This window comes from Dipodomys ordii, unplaced genomic scaffold, assembly GCF_000151885.1.
Source record: "Dipodomys ordii isolate 6190 unplaced genomic scaffold, Dord_2.0 Scaffold27, whole genome shotgun sequence".
Classification (NCBI taxonomy): domain Eukaryota; kingdom Metazoa; phylum Chordata; class Mammalia; order Rodentia; family Heteromyidae; genus Dipodomys; species Dipodomys ordii.
In genome coordinates this window covers 10,833,068-10,840,307 of record NW_012267243.1, presented here as the reverse complement: position 1 = coordinate 10,840,307, position 7,240 = coordinate 10,833,068, and the positions used below count along the sequence as shown (strand labels likewise).

General features: G+C 39.6%; 1 long non-coding RNA gene across 1 annotated transcript in view; it reads right to left on the bottom strand.

Annotated features, from left to right (window-relative positions):
- Positions 1 to 7,203, bottom strand: part of LOC105985193 — a 65,649-nt gene extending 58,446 nt beyond the window's left edge. Inside the window, exons 1-2 of the long non-coding RNA XR_001175040.1 lie at positions 7,135 to 7,203; positions 6,710 to 6,792 (exon numbers count right to left, since the gene is read on the bottom strand). This is a non-coding gene — a long non-coding RNA (uncharacterized LOC105985193). The remainder of the gene's footprint in view (positions 1 to 6,709; positions 6,793 to 7,134) is intronic.
- Between the last annotated feature and the right edge of the window lie 37 nt (positions 7,204 to 7,240).

The window sequence follows — 7,240 nt, the reverse complement described above, 5'->3', positions numbered from 1 at the left end:
GGGGGGGGAAGGGGGGGAAGGAGAAGGATTGGGATTGGGGGGGAGGGGGGAGGCTGGGAAGGGATGTGAAGGGTAAACCAAAGGAGGAGGCTGCAATGCTTGGTAAGATATGTACGCATTATCCTGCCCATGTAATTGTAACCCCTCTGTACAGTATGTTCACAAATAAAATAAAATAAAATTAAAAAAAAAGACATGTATCAACATATCCAATACCAAGCTTGAGTTAGTTTTTTTTTTATTCAGGATTAAAAAAATAATTAGCATACATTGGCTATACAAAGGGGGAATTCCATTATGACATTTCTAGGCATTTATACAAACTATTATAATCAATACCCCCTTGAGGTAGACTTTTAATTAAGATCTTTAAATGACAAAAAAACTTTTATTGGCTAATTTATTTTTTGTTCTGAGAATCAAACCCTAGGCAAGTGCTTTAATACTGAGCTACATGTCCAATCTGACAAGCCAAAATTATTTTACAATTACTTAAATTATAAAACTTGTTTCATCTTTATAATAATCAGCTTTAAAAAATAAATAGAGGAATATTAAACCTAATAGTTTTGACCCACTTTTAAAGAAAGGTTAAATGACTTGGAAGAGGCTCAAATAAAATAATAAAAATAATTACATACTTAGCCCTTGGGCACCATAAATGACATACTAGAGGAAATCATTTGAGAAACCAAAAGTGAAGATTACCTTACACTTTATGGGGCACTATACTCTCTGAAGGACAGGACAAGAAACAAATAATTTGAATTGTTCTGAGAGTAAGTTTTGTCATTAGGAAGTATGTCATGTTTCTAAATACTTAAATACCTATTACATATATAATCAATGCTTTTGCTCTAAAACCTTGTAATCATTACAATGTGTTATAAGGAAAAAATCATCTTCTTAAAGTGTCAAGATAAGAGTAAGTACTCTTAATTGCTCTTTAAAATAATGGCTTGCTATAGACGTATTTCAGATCCTTTCCAAGGGGTGGGTTGTAGCAGAGCAGTAGAGTAGTTGCTTCACTTTTCTGAAGCCCTGGACTCCATCTGCAGCATTATAAAATAAATAAAGATACTTCCCATGTGGATGGCTTTTGAATTCCATCCATCTTAGAACAATTATAAAACTACATCTGAAGTATACTTACAGCTTTTTGAAACTGAAAAATGGATTGATCTTAAGCAATATAACAGAAGATAAAGAGAGTTGTTTTTGTTCTCACTGGGTAATATGCTCACACCTGTAATAAAAGTTAGCCAGGACAAAGTCATCAGGAGGATGGTAGTTTAGGTTAACCTGAGCAAAACGTCAAGGAGATCCCATCTCCACAAGACAACAGAAGGGTGGTAGTGCTTGCTGTCACCCCAGATGCTCTGGGAAGGCCTTAGATAGAAGAACTGTGGTAAAATATTAGAGCAAGGCAAAAATGAACACTTCTATCTGGAAACTAACCTAAAGAGGACGGGTCTCATGGCTCAAGTGGTAATAAAGCACCTAAGCTCCTGCATGCCTGCATAGCAAGTTCAAAGCCCTGAGTTTAAACCCCAATACAACCCCCCCCCAAAAGCTTGCCTTATCACTATTTCTTTTCTGCATTAAACATTAAATATTTAAAATACTCATTTAACATGTACAAAGAATAGGCTCTGGCATGTGTCAGGCACTGTTCTAAGGATGTTATGGGTATCCATTCAATGAATACTCACAACACTACAAGGCAGTTATCCTTCATTTCAGATGAAGAAACTGAGGCACAGAAATCATATCAGTCTGGAGTTACATGACTAGTAGTAATGAAGCAGAGATTCAACTCTAGGCCATTATGGTAGCACAGCCCATCGTCAGAAATACTGTGCTATTATGTAAAAGTATTTACTTCATATATTACTATTTGATCATTTTATACTTTGAAGGTTTCCACTGTCCATTTTGTAGAGTTAGGAGAACAAAAATAAATTGGTACAGAAGGGAAAATAACTTTTCAAATACAGAATTTAAATTGGAAGCTTTCCTTTTCTAGCTTTCTGACAAACACATGTGTAGGTAGAAGGTAGGAAAAGAGGAGAAACTATGTTTATTTTAAACTCATTTGTCATAAAACTTACAATTTGCATAAGCAAAAAATAAAAATTTTAAAAACATGGGCTTATTTTTTGAAAGACATTTACAATATGATTTTAAATATTGGGTTGAGGGGCTGGGAAGGTGGCTCGGTGGTAGAGTGCTTGCTTTGCCTGCATGAGGCCCTGGGTTCGATTCCTCAGCACCACATAAGCAAAAAGAAAAAAGCCAGAAGTGGCGCTGCGGCTCAAGTGGTAGAGCGCTAGCCTTGAGCTGAAGAGCTGAGGGACAGCGCCCAGGCCCAGAGTTCAGGCCCCACGACTGGACGCCCCCCCCCCCCAAAAATAATATTGTGTTGAAAAGGTATACTAAAGCTTTGATTATATAGTACTATGACTTTAAAATCTTTATAATATTTTTAATGAAAGAAGAATATGATTGGGACTTAGGTAAGAAGACAAAATTACAACATTTAAATCACAAACAAGCTTCTCTAGGGTAACTGTTTTTTTTCCATGATAGGATAATCACTTTGTTTCTCAAGGGAAATACCATTGACTTAATCTGTGTACTGCATGCCAGATACTAAAAATGCAAAAACCTCAATCAGGTAAAATGTCAGCACAGCGTATCTAACTCAAACCTACTGCAAAGAAAACAAAACAACAACAAAAATGAGGTGTGGTGGCATGTGCCTGTGATGCCAGCATTTGAGAGACTGAAGCTAGAGGATTGTGAGCTCCAGGCAGCCCCAGTTACCCAACATGTCTGTGTCTCAGGAAGGGATGGGAGGAGTGAGTTGATTTGAAAGGCTCTACAGTTTCACACTTTACATGCTCTAATATTACAGACACAAGGAAATGCAGACCTATCATAATTTGTACTTCCTTTCAACATCTGCATGACGAGAGGTTTAGAATAACAACATAATTCTTTTCTCTTCCTAAAATCTATAAACATTCAATTCATATTGCTAAGGTCATTGACACATCTACTGCTAAAGGTTGGTATTTAGGAAAAGTGAGATCTTTGATTAATGAGAGAGCAGACCTGGCATCTAGGAACTCTGTCATGTTGAATGCTAGCAGTAACTAAAGGAGACTGTCTGGCAGTGCTTCTGCAAATCTCATGCCTACACTGATTTCTCCTGGAAGGCCAGCACATTTTGTTGGCTAATGTGTAACTACATTGGATATATATTCAACTCATCTTTCTATGTTTCTCAGGTAAATGCTTTTATCTGATGTTCTTCTGGTCATTTGGACTACTCCTATTTCTTCTAACTCTGCAGTCACCAAATGTTGGAATCACTTTCTTCTTTTACCTTGCCAAGTTTTGCATCTGCAGAATGAAGTTAATCCTATGATTTTCTACATAGCTTTTCTGGAAGAACTGTGTAAAACTCTGATGTGAAGAGTTTCTCCAGGATATAAATGTTATTGCCATCATCTATGAGTAGTAAAATTATGTCCTCCATTCGTCTGTCCATAATTATAACTAGAATTTAATGTTAATCTGATTATGTTCTTGTCTCTCCCTATGTACCCATTAATGTTTTACTATAAAGATCTTTTAATTACTCTTGCCCTTTTAACAAAACTGATTTCAAGCTCCTTAGATAGGCTACATTTACTCCATGAGGATTCTTGTCCACAGTGTTTCCCTTGTTGAACCTCTCTGCTTCAGTTTAATAGTGTCCATCAGACATCTGCGGAGAAGTCACTTCCTTCCTAAGTCTGGTCACTCTATTTCACCTTCTCATTGCAACACATTCCTCTCCTAGAACTGAGTGTTCAATTACAGGTTCATATGAGTAACTGCCATTTATTTATTAATTTATTTATTGTCAGTCATGGGGCCTAAACTCTGGGCCTGGGTGCTGTCCCTCAGCTCTTCAGCTCAAGGCAAGCATTCTACCATTTGAGCCACAGTGACACTTCCTTCTTTTTCTGCTTATGTGGTGCTAAGGAATTGAACCCAGGGCCTCACGCATGCAAGGCAAGTACTCTACCACTGAGCCACCTTCCCAGCCCAATTTACTTTTTCTATACACTTGTGTTTTTCGTTTAAAAGACTTTTCAGAATAAGCTCCTGTTAATAACCCTATCCAAATATTTCCTTTCCTGCAAAGGTTTATTTTATTGTATGTGTTTGTGTGTGTTAGTACGGGTGTTTAAACTCAAAGAGTGTCATACTTTCTAGGCAGATGCCCTACCGCTTAAGTCATACCTCCAGCCCTACAAAATGCTTTTCACTGTCTCTACCTCAGAAAACACAGCACTATTTTTCCAGTTAGTCAAGCTACATAAACCCTTAGAGTCTTTCACACTCCACAGCCATTAGTAAATTCTATTGCCTACCCAGAATTCAACCACTTATCCCCCTTTCCATTGTTACATTGTGGTCAAAGCCACACCATTATTTCTGGATTGTTCTAACACCTCAACACATTTTGCCTCTTTCTTTGTCTCTCTACTACTTACTTGCCCATTTATAATGTGGTAGAGATATTGATCCTTTACAATCATGTATCATCTATCCATGGGGATACCTTATGACATGGGTAATTTCTGTAGGAGACTTTGCCGCTTGGAATTATCATAGTGATGATAAAACCCTAAATAGACCTATAAGTATAGGCTAATAGAAACTTGGGCTTTATAACACAGTGTATAGTCCTTGACAACAATCTGTACATCAAGTAACTAAACTGAATACTGTTAAGTGTAATGTAATAGTATGTGTGTCCAAATATAGAAAAAGTAAAAGGAGCTAAGAATGTTTTCAACTTCATTATGGTTTTATAGTGCTGCCTTCCTGAAACACCATGTGGCATGTAACTATACAGGTTAGATGTCATTCTTCTACTGAGGCCCTCCAAGGACTTGACAAATGGTGTAGAATGAATTGTGATACCCCAATATTGATACTGTTGCCAAGTGAGAGGCAAGAGCGTTCTCTCAGCCTCCAACTTTCCATGTACAATCACGGGTAATTGATATTTACAAATGTACAACATCACAAGGTGTCTTACAAAAAAAGTGTCTCATAAGATAGTTCAGCAAGGACTTATTTCAGTATAGAAAGATAATGTCTGGAGCAATTTTAAAAAAAAGAAAGTAAGCATTTCTTGCTGCACATACAAGAAATAGAAAGATTGTGCTTCAGTTAGAAATCAGCACAGGCAGAAAGTTCCTGAGACACTATATCAAAAAATAACCAGAAAAGTCTGGTATTGGTTGCTTACATCTGTAATCTTACCTACTCAAGAGGCTGAGATCTGGAGGATCTTGGTTCAACATTAGATCATACAGAAAAGTCCATTAGATTCTATCTTCAAAATAATCAGCAGGAATCTGAGCTGGAAGTGTGGATTACATGATAAGAGCAATAGCCTAGCAAACCAGAGGCTGTGGTAAACCCCTGTCTTGCCAAAAAGCATATCAACAATAAAAGATGGAGATGTGATCTTGGCCTACCTAAAACATGGGGACAATGCGTGATTTTAGGACTTTCTTTCTGCTAGGCTTATCTTCCAGTTCTACTTCTTTATGGTGTTAAAAAGCTATGTAAGCCGGGTGCTGGTGGCTCAAGCCTGTAATCCTAGCTACTGAGGAGGCTGAGATCTGAGGATCGAGGTTCAAAGCCAGCCTGGGCATGAAAGTCTGTGAGACTCTTATCTCCAAAGAAAAACCCACTAGAATACCGGAAGTGGTGCTATGGCTGAAGAGCTGAGGGACAGTGCCCAAGCCCAGAGTTCAAGCCCCATGACCGACAAAAAAAAAAGCTATGTAACATCTCAAAGAAGGCATATGTCTATTTATGTCTCCCAATTCTTGAACTAACATTTGGAGAGGAGCTTGCTAGTCTTTTTTACTTTCTGGTTTTCATCTCTGATGTTAATCTAGCCCTTTTAGTATTTAATTTTAATTTCTTCTCTACTACCTAAGGTTACATGGAGAAGGTAGCTGTCTGCAAGCCAAAAAGAGTCTTCCCTGAACCTGACAATATTGGCACTGATTTCAGACCCTCTAGCCTCCAAAACGAAGACAAACTTTGTGTTAAGGTACCTAGTCTGTGGTATTTGTTGTGGAAGCCTGCACTAACTATATTACTCCACTCAGACTGAAATGTCAAAGCACATTCAAATAGCCCTTTAAAGAGGTCCTGTACCTTCTGGCCCATCATGTTCCCTATCTCCAATGACTCAAATGCCTTTGATTCTTCGTGTGTGTGTGTGTGTGTGTGTGTGTGTGAGAGAGAGAGAGAGAGAGAGAAGGGGGGAGGGAAGAAGGGGAGGGAGGAGTGTAAGCTTCTCTCTCAGGTTAGAGATAAGGCTGCCCCCAGATGGGTTTCTTCAGATTGGTTTCAAATCTTGATCCTGAGATCTCAGCCTCGCCAGTAGCAAGGATTACAGACACGAACCACACAAGCCAATCCCATGGGCAGCCCAAGTGGGAAGACACCCTGTTTAAAGATTACCTGCTTTTTTTTGGCTTTCTGCTATTAGGCAAGCTCAGGAAAAGCTTCAGAAACTATTCTGGTTACATGATGCAAGAGTTGTTCTAGCTCCGTCTTTAAAACGCAGATAATGAAATGAATAAGACAGTTGTTAAGGTAAAAAAAAAAAGATCATGGCTACCTTAATTTCATAAATATTGCCTAGTTGTTGTTCTCGGTCACAGAACTTCTGTATTTGCGAACTCTGCGGCGCCTTTGATGGTGCTGAAACGATTCAGTAGAAGATATTTACCTCCATAAATTGAATTAAGACATATATACATATATGTATGTGTGTGTGTGTGTGTGTGTGTATGCATAGTAAGAACACAGATAAAGGGCAGCTAGGGGAGGTCACCAGTGGGTGGGCAGTTGGGGAACGATGAGGATTTCCCTCCATGTTACAGAAGAGAAGTCAGGCCCGCGGAGGAGCAGCCCTCCCGGGGCTCCCAGCGGGCCCTTCCTCACAGCTCAACCCCAGCAGAGAGGTCTTCCCCGCGGCTCAGGCTCAGCTTCCCACCCGGCAGGCTGCGAACTGTCCTCGACCCTCCTCGTCTCCCCGCTCACCTCCAACCGTGTAACACGCAGGTGTGAGCTCCGTGCGGACACACCCACGGCGGCGCCCGCGAACGCGGCGGAGGTCGGCGGGGTGGGCTGACCGGGCCCGGGGCGG